Genomic DNA, 14191 nt, shown 5'->3' with positions numbered 1-14191 from the left:
AGGTATTAATAACCATGAAAAGTCTCTGCTGCAGCCACAGCATGTGCTTTTCCTGATTTATCTTTGATTTTTTTTTTGCATGTTTCCTTCTAGTAGTAGTAGTCCAATTTTATTCCCTTTCCCAGCCCACTAAGATAAATATCATTATTTAAGTAATTCAAATCTTGACTTGATGAATATAAAGTGATTATCAGAGTTCTGTCTGTACCTGTTCCTCAAGTATCTTTAAGGATATTACGTTCAGAGCAAAAGAGCAAAACAGAACTGTGTATAAAAAAGGTTTTTTTTCCCTGAAGCTAGTCTCGAAGGGTACTTAACCCTCATCCTAATGACTAGGGTATGTGTAGACCCAAGCCACAGCTTACAATGTTTGTTAGTTTTGTGTGTGTTTTTTTAAAATATATAAATCATTTTTCCCCTTTATTTATTTTAATTACTGTCAATGTGTTCTTAATGATATGACATCATTATGTTAGATTTCTGCTTTGATTAGTGGTTTTTAAGAATGCAAATGTCATGGGGTCCCCAGGGGCTCCAGTAAAACGCACCCAATTCCACCTGTATAGTTTTAATAGTAAACTATTTATTCAGGTAATGTTTCCCGTTGGCCCTATCACACAGTGCTGAGGCAGGTAGGGTACCTCTGCCAGTCATTGTAAAGAAGAAAAGCTCCATTGCTGTCATTCCTGGTGGGTGTTGGTCTCTGTCATGGGTCTTAACAATTTTAATCACAATACTTAAAGACAGAATTTCTAGGCTCAGTCATGAGGTGGAAGGTGGAGCATGTCAGGTGTGGTGGACTCAGGATCTTTCGCAGATGATGTAGTTCTCCTTGTTTCATCAGACAGTGACTTCCTGCTTGCACTGAGGCAGTTTGCAGCTGAATATGAAGTGGGTTGGATGAGAATTAGCCCTACCAAATCTGAGGCCATGGTTCTCACCCAAAAAAAGAATGGTGTGTGCTCTGGATCAAGGACAAGTAGCTGCCCCAGGTGGGGGAGCTTAAAATTTCTCAATCAACAAGAATAGATTGAATTGTGGATTTGTGCAGCATCTGTAGTAATGTGGACAGTGTTCTGGTCGGTTGTGGTGAAGAGAAAGCTGAGCGTCAACGCAAAGCACTTGATTTGATCTGCACTCCGGGCCCAGCGAATGCTCGCCACGCAGGGGGAACAAATTTTGTCGGGATACCTACCTTTGCATAACACCTGGTTTGGCAGCGTGTAGCGAGGCTCCACATGCTTTCAGTGTGAACTCCAGGCTGCCGACAGGTCTAGCACACAACAGCCGCTCTATCACGTGACGTATACTGCTCCGATGTGCTCAGGTCACTACCTGGGTTCTGCCATGTCACCATGAGATAGCTGAGGTGGTTTGAGTATCTGAACAGGATGCCTTCTGGTTGCCTACTAAGTGTGGTACTTCGGGCATGTCGTCGAAAGCCCCTGGGCAGGTCCAGGACACAATGTAGAGATTCCAGCACTGACCTGCCTGGTTGTGTAAATAATTTTAAGTAAATAATTTTAAAATCTGCTGTCTAGCAACAATGATAAGACTAGATGCTGGATGCAATGAAAAAGAGGAGCCTTTAGTATTGTTTGACTATAACATATTAAGTTTATTGAGAGATTTAGATCAGCATCAGGCAATTAACCTATCACTCTGGAATGTCAAAGACTAGCTCATCTGTATTATCAAGAACAGACAAGAAGAGGATTATTATGAATTCAGCAAAATCATCCTTTCAAAACCCATCAATATTCTGTGGCCATTGTGAGGAACTGGGTTCAGGCTTAACAAGGGGATCCAAGGGATAAATGATCAAAAAACAGGACAGCTATTGTCCTTGAACTCTTAATGGCGTACTAATAGTGCAGGGTGTCAAGAGTGATTTTAACAAGAGTGTCCTGAGTAAAACTTTTATTTAATCTCACTGCCTTTGGACTTGGAGTAGATAGCTCCCTCCTCTCTCTCTCCCTCTCTCATCATCACCACATTAACAACTCAGACACGCCTATTGCATAATCACTATCCTTTGTGTTTCCTTCTGTAGTTTGGATAAGGGGACTCATTATAGAAGGAAAGTAGTGAGAAGCGGCCAGTGTTCATTTTGCACCACATGCCGTTTATTAGGAACTTAGAAATTCGAAAGATTCTGAAACAGATAGTTGAACAGCAATCCATGTACCCACGTGCACGACACAAATCCCAACTTCCAACTTATGTACTCCATATAAACACACACACATTGGTATAAACGCAATTTAAAAAAATGGAAAGTAGATGATGGCTCACAGTAATCCCAGATAATCTCATGTCTCTGACATGTAGCAGGTTACCAGCTTTTACCAAACATCTGATTTATGTGTTATTTTGAATCTAGTTAGAGAATGTAAACACAATGGATGCTGTGTGAAATGACTCAGGGTCTGACTCAGTAAACCGAGGCTTCACATTTTTCAACATGTTAAAACAATACAATTTTTTTTTTTAATGTCAGTTTAAAAATACCCTGTCTTGGCTCAAAAGTATTAAATCTTTAACATTTTTTGTTACAAATCCAAGAATTGTATGTGCACAACCTCATTTGGATGAATCTCCAACCTGTTCTCTCCAAGTACATGAAGAACCGATCACATAAATATGCCACAGACAGGCAAAGACAATTTTAGGAAAAACTGTGAAAGCATTGCTGTTCCTAGGAGATACAAAGCTTGAAACTGAAAATGAATGTAGATTCAGTTCTTTATGTTGTTATATTTAGTATATTTAGTTTTCTCACTACTGGTTAAATGATTGTTGTTGTTTTTAACCCCTACTTTGGGTTTGTGCTTTATTTTTTTCACCACTCATTGAAACATGCTGCATTATGTGACAGTTTAATAACAAAGTCCAAGGCATGATGTATCCACCATCTAATTTGATGTTTGTTGGTTTGTTTAGGGATTTTACTTTGGAAATGTTGACATTCTAGTTACTGATTGTCACTGTGATCATAAACTTAGCCATGATTCATGGTTATATTTTGTCCTTTTTTTCTAGATAAAACAAGAAAAACAGGGACAACCACACCAAAAGAAGAGAGAAAAGAACAGGCCATGGCTGCGGATATGATTGCTTCTCAAAGTGGTAAGCAGCTAGCCTCAAATAGGCTCTGCATACTTTTCACTGCAACATACCTTTCTCTTTCATAGCGATTCTATCTTGATTTTCCACAGTTAATAAAATATGTAAATATGCAAGAGTATGTTCAACTTTTCTGGCTACAGCCAACAATTTTTGGTGTAAAATCCTCACCTCAGAACTCATTTTTGATTAATTTCTTCACTAAAAATGTGAACTTGTGCATCTTTTGAGTGGGATATTTGAAGAATTTGGTGGTGCGGTCTGTGAATTAAAGTTGTTCGACTGGTTAAAAAAACAACAACAACAATAACAACAGTTTCAGTTTTCAGGTTCTACAAGATTATCTGCCTTACATAAGTGTGATGGTTTCATTGTTATTTGATAGCCAGCATGTTGTTAAGCTAATTAATTGTATTTGTCAGCAAATTTTACTAATATGCTTTGTTTACAAGTTGTACCATATCAAGTTATTATTAATTAGTAATTTTATGCACACTGTTCATATCATATACGGTTTTGCCATACTTTCCATATCATATTTAGTTTAAGTTAACCCTTTAAAGCTGGTCGGAGCGGGCACGCTCCATTTTGCATAACTTTTTTAAAATCCCGGTAGCACTGCAACCACGTAAGCTAGCGCAATAATTTTTTTTTGCATTTGAAACCAGAGCTATTGTATCTTATGCCATCAGCTTGTCCTAAGTCAAAGTTTCCTTCCACATAAAGCTTTGCAAAAACTGCATAAAAAGCACTTGCAGCAACAAAAACATAATATTCCAGAAACACGCTCTTCCGATCCGATCAGCTGTTTGTAACACTTCCTACGTTCATCAGCGCGAGCTATCGCATGTCCGCCATGACCTGCCCGAAACCGGAAGTGACGTCATTTTGCGGAAATGTAGTTTTTTACCATTAGGGCCTTATGAGCCTATACTTGTGTTTGACTTTATGACTTTCTGTGTCATTTCTGGGATGCTTAGGACTCATATTGCACTGCTGGAAATAGTTTATTTTGATGCATATGCTGTTTTTTTAATTTATAGTATTTATTTTAGTTTTTCCTGCAGTATATAAAAATTGGTGTATTTCAAAAATAAAACTATGAAGACACTTAAAATAAATTTTCTGTGGTGGGAAACTATTTTGTGCAACTTTTTTGTATTTACAGAGTTGAGGGATAAGCCTCTTAAATTTCTCTAACTAGAAATATATATTTAAAAAAAAACAACAACGATTTTCAAATTTTTTGTAGTTTATTGCACTTTTTTGCAATTTATGTAATTACTATGCACTTAATGCAGACATATTATTAAAATTTGGGCTATAATGGTTGTATTGATGTGCTCCCAGAAATGGCACTACAGCATGTAAAAATATAATATAAGCTCTGGCGGACTTGGTTCTATGGTAGGTCTTAAAGGCTTAAATTCACATAAGCAATGTATTATAGTAGTGACATTATAGTTTTGGTAAGATCAATAACTGAATAAAACAGTTTATTCAGTTGCATTTGCCCATGTTTCTGTCATTTGTCTCAGTGACACTGCACAGTATTGTTTGCATCAAGGTCTAGCTCAGCCTTTAACTGACCTGGCTTCTATGTGCTCTGTCCAATTTGATATCTGGCCATAACAGCTTGTGTCAACAGGAGCTTTACTTCAGGAAATCAAATTTTAGTTTTAGATTATTTTATTTCATTTTGAAGGAGAATTGGCCAACCATGAAAAAAAAAACTTGTAAGTGGTCTTTGCAAGGTCGGGGTGACATGAGGTGTTACTGTCTACCTGCTAACATTTTGAACCTCCGCAGATGATTTTCACCCAGTCATTTCAGCTCTTTGTCATTCCCACAAACCTCTTGTTGTTCATTAGTCATCACTGCATAGAGCCCAATTTTAAATGCGACTCTACTGAGTCTTCAAATCGATATGCTTGTGCTTTGAGTAAAAAAGTATGCCATTGTCCTATTTAATGGTATTTACCCTAAAGAGCTTTGTTGGACTCTATATAGGCACTTTTAGCTTTGTGACACTAGACTTGTTTGTGTCCTACAGTTTAATTTCCTTTCTGTACTCCATGTCACCATGGCAATGTTGAGTCAGTGTCCCCTGCTACAGCCTCTCTGACCATTGAACCACAAATTAATGGTGAATAATGGCTCAATTCCCCATCAATGCTGCCAGGACAAACAGGTCAAAGCAGCAGGATATGTCCCATCTGAGAAAAAGGTTTTTCACTGTCAACCTTGGGTTTTTGCTCACGCTGAGAGCATCCTTTAAATTTACAATGAGTCTGTGAATTCTTCACAGCTTCTGAGACAGCACCTATGAATCATAAATAATTTACAGTCATGGATTTCTGGTACTGTGTATTTATTTATTTTTATTTTTTTGCGGGTAGTGTAGGAAAAGTCATTCAAAGGTTATCCCTTGGCTTGTGTTCTTATTTCCATGTGTCACAAGAATGCTAAATGGTCTGTAAGTTAAGCAGTTGTTTAGTCATGCGTGCACGATAGCTTTTACTATAGACTATATTTACTATACTGAATCATTGTAAGATAACATGCTGTAGTTAGACATATGAGAAATATGGCTATATAGGCAAATGTTCTTTGTGTCAATCCAATTTAGTTTATAAGGTTGTTACAGATGTGCAAAACATGAGATCCATTGTCATTAGGCTTGACCCCTTTAATTCAACTGAAAACTGATCTGTCAGTTTTACTTCTCACTACTTCATATATTATAAAGAATATTGGTTTAAGAAAGGCCCTGCGACAGACTGGCGACCTGTCCAGGGTGTACCCCGCCTCGCGCCCTATGACAGCTGGGATAGGCTCCAGCCCCCCCTCGCGGCCCTGAAAAGGATAAGCGGCAGCGAATGGATGGATGGCTGGATGGTTTAAGAAAGGAAGTCATTACACTTAGATTTTCACCCTTCTATTATTAACTAGTTGGTTGCATCTGAATTTCTCAAATGTGGCCCTTGCAATTGAGGCATGCAGTTCTTTTGTGTGGATGCAATATTGACTTTTATTAGCTGTAAACTGAAACATTATTGATTTCTCTTTTTCTTTCTCTTGTAGACCTAGAGAACAATGTTGCACCCTTTTTAAGTCACCAGACAATAAAGATGATCCAGACAGCAATAGTCCTTGTGTGTAATGCATTAGTTGAGTTTGACAGTCTATACTGATAATATCAATGCAAAAGGGGCAATAATGGCTATTTTTTTTTATGTATGTTTAAATCAGAGCATTCCCTTCAGTCACGTTTGCTTTGCCAGACATGTTGAGTGCCGATCCAACACTTTTTAAGCCAATTCCATTTTTCATGCTACAAAAAGATAATCTTGACAAGAGTTTTAATTTACAGCTGATTCCCCCTGCCTGTAGCAGAGCTTTTGTCAGAGTTTTTATAAGAGTATGTAAATTTGCACGTGCATGTGCATACAGTCATTTATGGCATGCACACGTACTTGTGTGTGTGTGTGAATATGTTTGCGTGCCCAAATTTGAATGTAGGCATGGCTTTGTAGGAAAATGCATCTGCAATTTTGTTTGATGAGAGAATGAGGTAGAAAGGCAGCAGACGTGATGTTGTGTGACGAGATGGGAGTATGCAGACAGATAGTGTCATTCCCTCAGTATCACCATTAAATCTTAATCTTCTGGCCCCTCATGGGAGGAGCCAGCCATGCATGGGACTGTGTTTTGCATCTAAATCAAGATGTCTTGTTCTTTCAGAATACTTCATTGAGACAAAGTTTGATGTGTTTGTTTTCAACTTCCCATACATCTGGATTCAGCAGCTAATCATCCAGCTGTTGTTGTTTATGCTAAAGTCTTGTTAAATGCAATTGCCTCATAAACTGTAACATCTGTAATCAATTATAAAGAAAGAGGGAAACTAAAACTCCAGAGCAGAGAACTAAAGTTTTTATTCCTGATTGGTTTCAGCACGTTGCATCATGTGGGCTCAGTACTTGTGGCACTTGATTCCACAAGCTAAAAGTAGACAATTATATATTAGATTCAGAACATCCTTTCTTTCTAATAGTGGCTTAATGCCACCTTCATCATATTTCCACGTTGATCAGTTTCGGTGGTGTACCGGAACAAACGTTGCTCATTAGACTAGTATTGTCTCGACTATTAATCATTCCAGCTTTTGTAGTAATATTCTTTCTGCTTATTCTAAACTTTGGATGAACTAACTTCACACTTTCAAATTTCTGCTCCTTTAAAAAGCTACAAGAATATTACATAGAAAATCAGTGTGGAAATCACAGAAGAGACAGGAAAACACGGTCTTGATATCAGAACTTTTAATAGGAAAGGGTATTGCCTGTAAATCACCCTGAAGATACCAATGTATTTTGTTTTTATATCATTAACATCAGATATAGTTCATATCATCAATACATTGTAATATTGGATTGAGGTAAATGCTTTGTGCTAATAATTAAGTGGCTCATGAGATTTATTAGGCATTCACTTTAAGAAAAGCAAATTATTAGCAATACTTTGAGAATTGCAGTTATTTTGTTTTTATGTATATGTCCTTTTTGTCCTTGAAATTGTACCTATGGCTGTGGATTTGAAGTGTTTGTACTGCATATAACCTTTGCATAAGCCTATGAACATTCCCAAGGTGGGTGATTGTGACTAATTCCTTTCTGTCATAAAAAGGAGATTTTAAGTGCAGCAACTAGCCTTTATTATAAAGGGTACTGTTTCCACACATCTCAGCAGGAAGTGGCTTATAGGTCTTTATTACCTCCCTTTAAGACCATCTTCTCATTTGGGATAAGAAGTTAGCCTTAGTTGGGACATGCGTTTCAGGATGTCTTCAGTGTTACTCTTAAACATACTTACCTGCCACATTTCCAGGTGACAGGAGAACTCTGGTGGAGCTTTTATATTCAAGTGACACAAAAAAATGAGTGTTTATTCATTGGTATTAAAGAATCTGGTGGTGACATTTGGGCATAGAGGACATGATTTGTGTTCTTTTTTTGTGTTCTCATTGTTTTCTTTCTCCAACGAAGTAGTAAATTTTCCCCAACATCAATTTCGATATGGTATTATTAGATCTGGCTGCACACTTTCAGATATGAAAGTGAAAAATAATCTTTGTGAAAGAGGAAGGCTTCAATAGCACATTGACACTTAATGGAAAGCCTGGCTGCTGTTTCAAAGGGAGAACACAGCAAGGAGACTGGTTTGGAGAGCTAAAACTGTTTACTGCAGACAGGGATAAACCAGCAAGCATGCTCAATTCCTTTTACTACACCAACTTCTGATTTATTCTGGATAATGTTTCCCTTTTTCTTTCTCGTAGTTTCATCTTCTTTTCATTTGTGGACAATGTAATTTATTGAATTATGTGTGTGAGACAGTATATCGGAAACAAGAAAACACATAAGCTGCCTTGAAACGTCAGTGATGACTTTAGACTTTTAGAATTTCTATTGTAAGTAGATAGCCTCTTAAAGCCTAAAAATGACACCTAACTCAAGAAATGAGCCAGTGTTGTGTCTATACATAACAGACATAGCCAAGAACCTACTAGCTCGCACTAACCTTGAATTGTTTAGATAGCCTGTTGCCATTAAATATTAAGATGGTACGGTAGGATAGCACATTTTTTCTTAACCTTGTATAAAGGAAAAATGAGTAACTGGATTGTTAATTAAATTTATTAAAGATAATTAATGTAAGCTATGAAAACCTTTATGTCAAAAAATGCATTTTGTGCCACCAGTACTTCTGGAGCCTACATGACATCTTTGTGTTAATGGATTTGCCATTTTTGAAATACACCTGTTATTTCTTATTGTTTAGTATGGCTAACCTTCCATTATCCTCTGACACTGTCCTCCAAATGCTATTATGGGGGTGATTAGGGAAATGCCAGCAGTGATCAGAATTTTTGGCCTTGATTAGAGAATATTCACCCTTTTTGTTACTGTCAAGAATGATCAAGAGGAGACAACTTTTGCTAAGTGAGTGAACGTGACTGGGAGTGTCATCATCATCTCTTTAACACAGCAGCCCCCGCATCTGTGTGAGAACATATTAACATGCTGGCACACTGTCATCCCCAGTGTCCTACTTAGACCAGATGGGCCTTATTCAGGTCTTTCAAAAAACACAGGCATGAAGGGATCTTAAATGTCAGCCTCAATATCACCAAAGCCATAATTAAGAATGCACCAGCAGAAGGACATGCACTTCTGTGGCCTAACTAGATAGACAGACTGTGCCATATCAAAAATCTAATTAATTAATTAAAAGAAATAATTACGGGGTGAACTGTCAAAAACTCCAAACAGTTTAGCATCAAAAGACTATGCAAAAAGTCAGTGTCACCATTCTAACAGAAATCAAAGGGTCAAAAATCAGTCCCATGAAAATGTATTTTCCCCCTTCTTGATTTCTTACCTCTAACAATATTTTAATATTAAGCAGAGATGACCTCATTAAAAACAATGTGTAAGGTAAAAAAAATAATATCCAAACCTACCTTGCCCTATTTGAAAAGTAATTGCCCCCTAAGCCTAATAACTGGATATGCCAACAGCAAAAACTGCAATCAAGCATTTGAGATAACTCGCAATGGCTCTTTCACATCGCTGTGGAGGAATTTTGGCCCACTCTTCTTTGCAGAATTGTTTTAATTCAGCCACACTGGAGAGTATTTGAGAATGAACTGCCTCTTTAACATAATGCCAGCCTCTGTGTTTCTGAGATTGAGATGAATCTTCTTTTTTTCAATGCCCTGTTGTGCCAAACACATTTGCTTTGCCAAAAAAACGCTCTACAAACTCTCTATAGGCTCCTTTGGTTTGTCATCTTCTTTTTGTGTTGTTTTTGTTCATGTTATTGTTTTCCTTTCTACTATTATTATTATTCGCATAAATGTATGTATTGTGTCACAGGGTCATGAGTAATCAAGTCCCATATTATCTTAAAGATATATAGTATCGATCAGCTTTTCTCTGACAGCATGGTGGGAGTTTCTAAAAATAACGGAGTCTTCATTAATCCCATGCAAACGTACACCTATCTGGAATAACCCTGACATATTACAAAACAATAATATGATTAATTTCCTAGAATGGAGTTGTAAAGGAATTAAATACTTAGAACATATATTAGAGGGAACAGAATTTATTCCATTTGACAGATTAGTTGCACAATATGGGATCAACAAGAAAAGATTTTTAGAATATCAACAAATTAAATCCATAGTAAAAAAGAAATTTAACCTCAGTCAAGTTGAATTACAAACACCACCAAGTGCGGCACATTTCCTTACTCTTAAATCCCCCAAATTATTATCTAAAATATACAGAACACTTTCTAAATTAGATGAATCAATATCCCTTCCTATTGCAAAGTGGGAAGCAGATTTATCAGTCAGCTTAGACCAAAACTTCTGGTCTCAGGTATGCTTAAAAACCTTTAAATTGATTAAAAATCCCAGTCTGCAATTAATACAATACAAAATACTACATAGAGTGCACTATACAGGTCATTGGATGTTCAAGATGGACTTTACATCTTCCAACAACTGCTCACACTGTCAAGGCAATACACCAGACAATTACATCCACGCTCTTTGGTTCTGTCCACCAGTGCAGAAGTTTTGGCACGAGATATGTGAAGACTTATCAAAGTGTCTGAAATGTAAAATTCCAACCTCCCCTTTAGTATGCTTGTTGGGAAAATTGGATGAGGTCACTACAGAAACTAATACAGTCCACATGGTTTTTACTGCCCTATGCATCGCCAAGAAAATGGTCCTCATGAACTGGAAAAATAAAAATAATCTTAATTCTAGCCAATATAGAAACCATCTAATAGATCACATTAGTCTCGATATAGCCTCTGCCACCAGATTAGATCAATCCCTCTGGGCTCCTTTGATCGGCTCCATCACCTAGCGGGAGTTGGGGGTCGTGGTTTGGTCCCGCCTTAGCTATTGTGGTTGATGTGGAGTTGGGACGGGCTTAGGGCGCCTGGAGGACCCCTAGAGACGTTATCCCTGGAGGGCTTAACCCGGGGGTTGTGTTCATAACCTGGTTAGTGGCTCTGGTCGCTTTATAGGTTGTTCTCCTCGTGGCTGCGTGCAGCGGGGCTGGAGGATGGTCTGTACTGGTGGACGTAGGTTACTGACCTGGTGGCCTGGCTGCCCCTGAGTGGATCCGGGGCAGGCGTGGGGGGGTGCTTCGCCTCCGTGCTGGGGCTCTGGCTGGACCTTGGGGGCTTCGGTCCTCGTCGGTGTGTCGCCGAGGTTGTGGGCGGGTGGGTGCACGGGGGCTCAGCCCTGGCGCAGGGGGCCTCTTGTGCATCGGCCAAACTGGGGGGCTCTTCAACTGGCGGGGAGGTTGTTCCATCCTTGCAGGAGTCCACTCTGCAGGTGGGGGAGAGACATAGGAGAGGTGGAGAATAAACTTAACCTGGGTGTCTGTTGTCTTGTGTAGTCTGGGAGATGATTGAATGTTGGGGTGGGTACAGTTTCCTCTGCGGTGGGGTAGGGTGGGCTGCCCCGGGTCCTGTGGGGCTTGGCAGTGCTACCATAGGCCCCGGTCTGGATGGACCTGGGCTCCCTTGCCTTGGTGGGTACCAGAGGACGGGGGTGCCTACTGGGGTCATCGGGGGAGCTGGCCCTAGGGAGGGGCATCCTCCCCTCCCTCCTTTTCCTCCCCATCTCCGGCTACCTCCCTCTTCCTGCTCCACCACACTCACCCACACAGGTAGGGCCTTGGGGTGCGGGTGTGTCACCAGGGTGCAGGGGAGACATTCCCGCCCCCTCTGTCCCCTTCTGGCCACCTGTGCCTCAATTTTATCTCACAACTTAGACATCCACATTACTTACACTTTCATAACACACACACATATATATAGGGCCTTGAGGGTGGGCACGTTAACGGCGTCCAGTGGACGGTCTGTGTACTCAAACCTACCTCTGGCGCTGGTGCCCACCTCCCAATTTTAAATCCATGTAGACATTGAGGGTTCTCGGGAAGGGGCCGTGCTACACCTGCTGCTCTTGGCAGCAGCACCAATGCTCCCCTTGTTTTAAAATGCACTTTAGAGCAACACGCAGCAACACTACACATGAGCGGGAGGAGGGATGTATGGGGTCTTCACACACCCCCGTTCTTCTACTATCTAGTCCATCGGGGCGGGGGGGCTGGGAGGAGATGTTGGCTGTCCGACTGGCCTCGCCTGCTGCTGTCGGGAGCCTGACCGGTCTGCTTGCCTCCACCCCGAGGGAAGGGTAACAGCTCTTGGGTCTGGGTGCTGTTTCCCCCATCTGGGCAGGTACCTGGACCACGGGGTAATAGAGTATGTTTTGAGGAGTGGGATTGTGTGTACAATGTCCTTTATGTTCAAGCCTTACGTTGGGTGAGTGTTGAGTGTTCGGGTGTCAGTGTTGTTTTTGCGTGACGTGTGTTTCCTGTTTTACTTGAAGTTGTGTTATCTTAGTGTGTTCAGTTTAGGTTTCCTTGTCTCGTCAGTTCTAATTTGCCCCAGCTGTGTTTCCCTCCTGTGGTCCATTCCCTGATTGCTCCTTCTATGTATTTAAGCCCTGTGTGTCAGTTGGTTATGGTCGCGATCTCCCCCGTGTTGTAAATAGTTTGGTGTTTTGTTGTAAATAGTTTGGTGTTTTGTTGTAAATAAATAGTCTGTTGTAAATAGCTGTGAATGGGTTTGTTAATATTTTCATTTGAGACACCTTCGTTTTGGGGTTTTTGGTGGAGAGCCTTCGTGGTTTTATTTTCCTTATTTCTGTTTTTCTACGTTGCACCCCGGTTGCCTAGGCCGGGGTGTAACAATATGTGTGCATGAGGGTGGGAATGCATGTTTGTGTCTGTGTCTATATGTCAGGTCGGGTCTTAGACTCCACCTCTCTGGGAACTCCCAGGCCCTCCAAGGCCTATCTCCCCTCACCACACTCCCTGCCGGTGACTGATGCCCTCAGGGGTCGGTGCATTGGTGGTTCTTGGAGTCCGGGGCTGGGCGCACAGGTATGTACCGGCTCACTCCCGGTGGCTACCTGGCGGGGCCTGGCGCCTGTTGCTCGGTCAGGCCTGCTTCGGGGTGCGGGGACCCCCGGGCCTGCGGCTCGGTTCACTCTGGCACAGCTGGCTGCCGGCAGAGCCGGCGGGCACGCCGGTGCAGCCCCCTCTAGCTTCTGCTCGGTGGCTACTGGGGGACGCCTCGTCTGGGGATCCTCAGCCCTTCCCATGAGGGTGGCACGGATGCCCCTCCAGTGGTCCTCCTTGGGCTCTCGCACTCTGAGGCCTCTGGATGTCTGGGGCCTGGATCTCCTCCATGCCTGCTTCATGCCCTGGGGGACGGGCTATGGCTCTCTACATCCTCGTGGAAACCATTTGAATACAAGCGCGCTGATCCACACAGGTGTGCACACGGGTGTTCACTGCTCGTAGACTTAAATTACACCTTTCTTGGCTGCTACTTCAAAGCACATTGTGCGCTGTCTGTCCTGCGTGCTGCACAACAACATTGAATATTTAGTATTTACTGCTGTTTACACTTAGCTAGATTAATGCGATGGTGTTGTGTTTAGTATGTTGCTTTGGGTTTTTTTTGCTTGTTTTCTATTCTTTCTCTCTCAACAGGTGATCCAGGAGATTTTATTTTATTTATTTATTTATTTTTCCCCTTTCTCACTTTCCCTCTCCCCTTCTGTTTTTCTTTTCCTTCCTCTTTCTTTCTCCCTTTCCTATCCCTCACTCATGTCTGTCCCGTCTGTAATAACTGAAAACAAAATAAAATAAATAATAAAAACAAAGGTCGATCAAATGGACCAATACGGCAATGCCACGATGATCCATTTGGCAAAATAAATCCATTGGGTATCCTTGTTGGTCTTCAGACAACAATTCTGACGGCTAAAGAACCAAATGGGACAGACATTAAAACTTTCCTTTTTGCTAAAACATGGTTGAGGTTAGATCAGGTGACCCTGAATCCTCCCTTGGTAATGCTGCAGTAGGCTTAGGCTTCTGGGGACTTCCCATTATACACT

At 40.9% G+C, this 14191-nt stretch overlaps 1 protein-coding gene across 3 annotated transcripts in view; it reads left to right on the top strand.

Annotated features, from left to right (window-relative positions):
* lingo2 (leucine rich repeat and Ig domain containing 2) overlaps nucleotides 1–14191 on the top strand; it is a 194604-nt gene that overhangs the window by 109576 nt on the left and 70837 nt on the right. For all 3 annotated transcript variants that reach the window (XR_005693004.1, XM_040010433.1, XM_040010432.1), the window contains exon 4: nucleotides 3043–3129. The gene's annotated coding sequence lies outside the window, so the exon portion shown is untranslated. The remainder of the gene's footprint in view (nucleotides 1–3042; nucleotides 3130–14191) is intronic.

The sequence above is a fragment of the Simochromis diagramma genome, unplaced genomic scaffold, assembly GCF_900408965.1.
Source record: "Simochromis diagramma unplaced genomic scaffold, fSimDia1.1 OVJJ01000585.1, whole genome shotgun sequence".
Taxonomy (NCBI): domain Eukaryota; kingdom Metazoa; phylum Chordata; class Actinopteri; order Cichliformes; family Cichlidae; genus Simochromis; species Simochromis diagramma.
The sequence above is the reverse complement of the archived record's forward strand: the minus strand, read 5'-3'. Positions and strand labels throughout refer to the sequence as shown.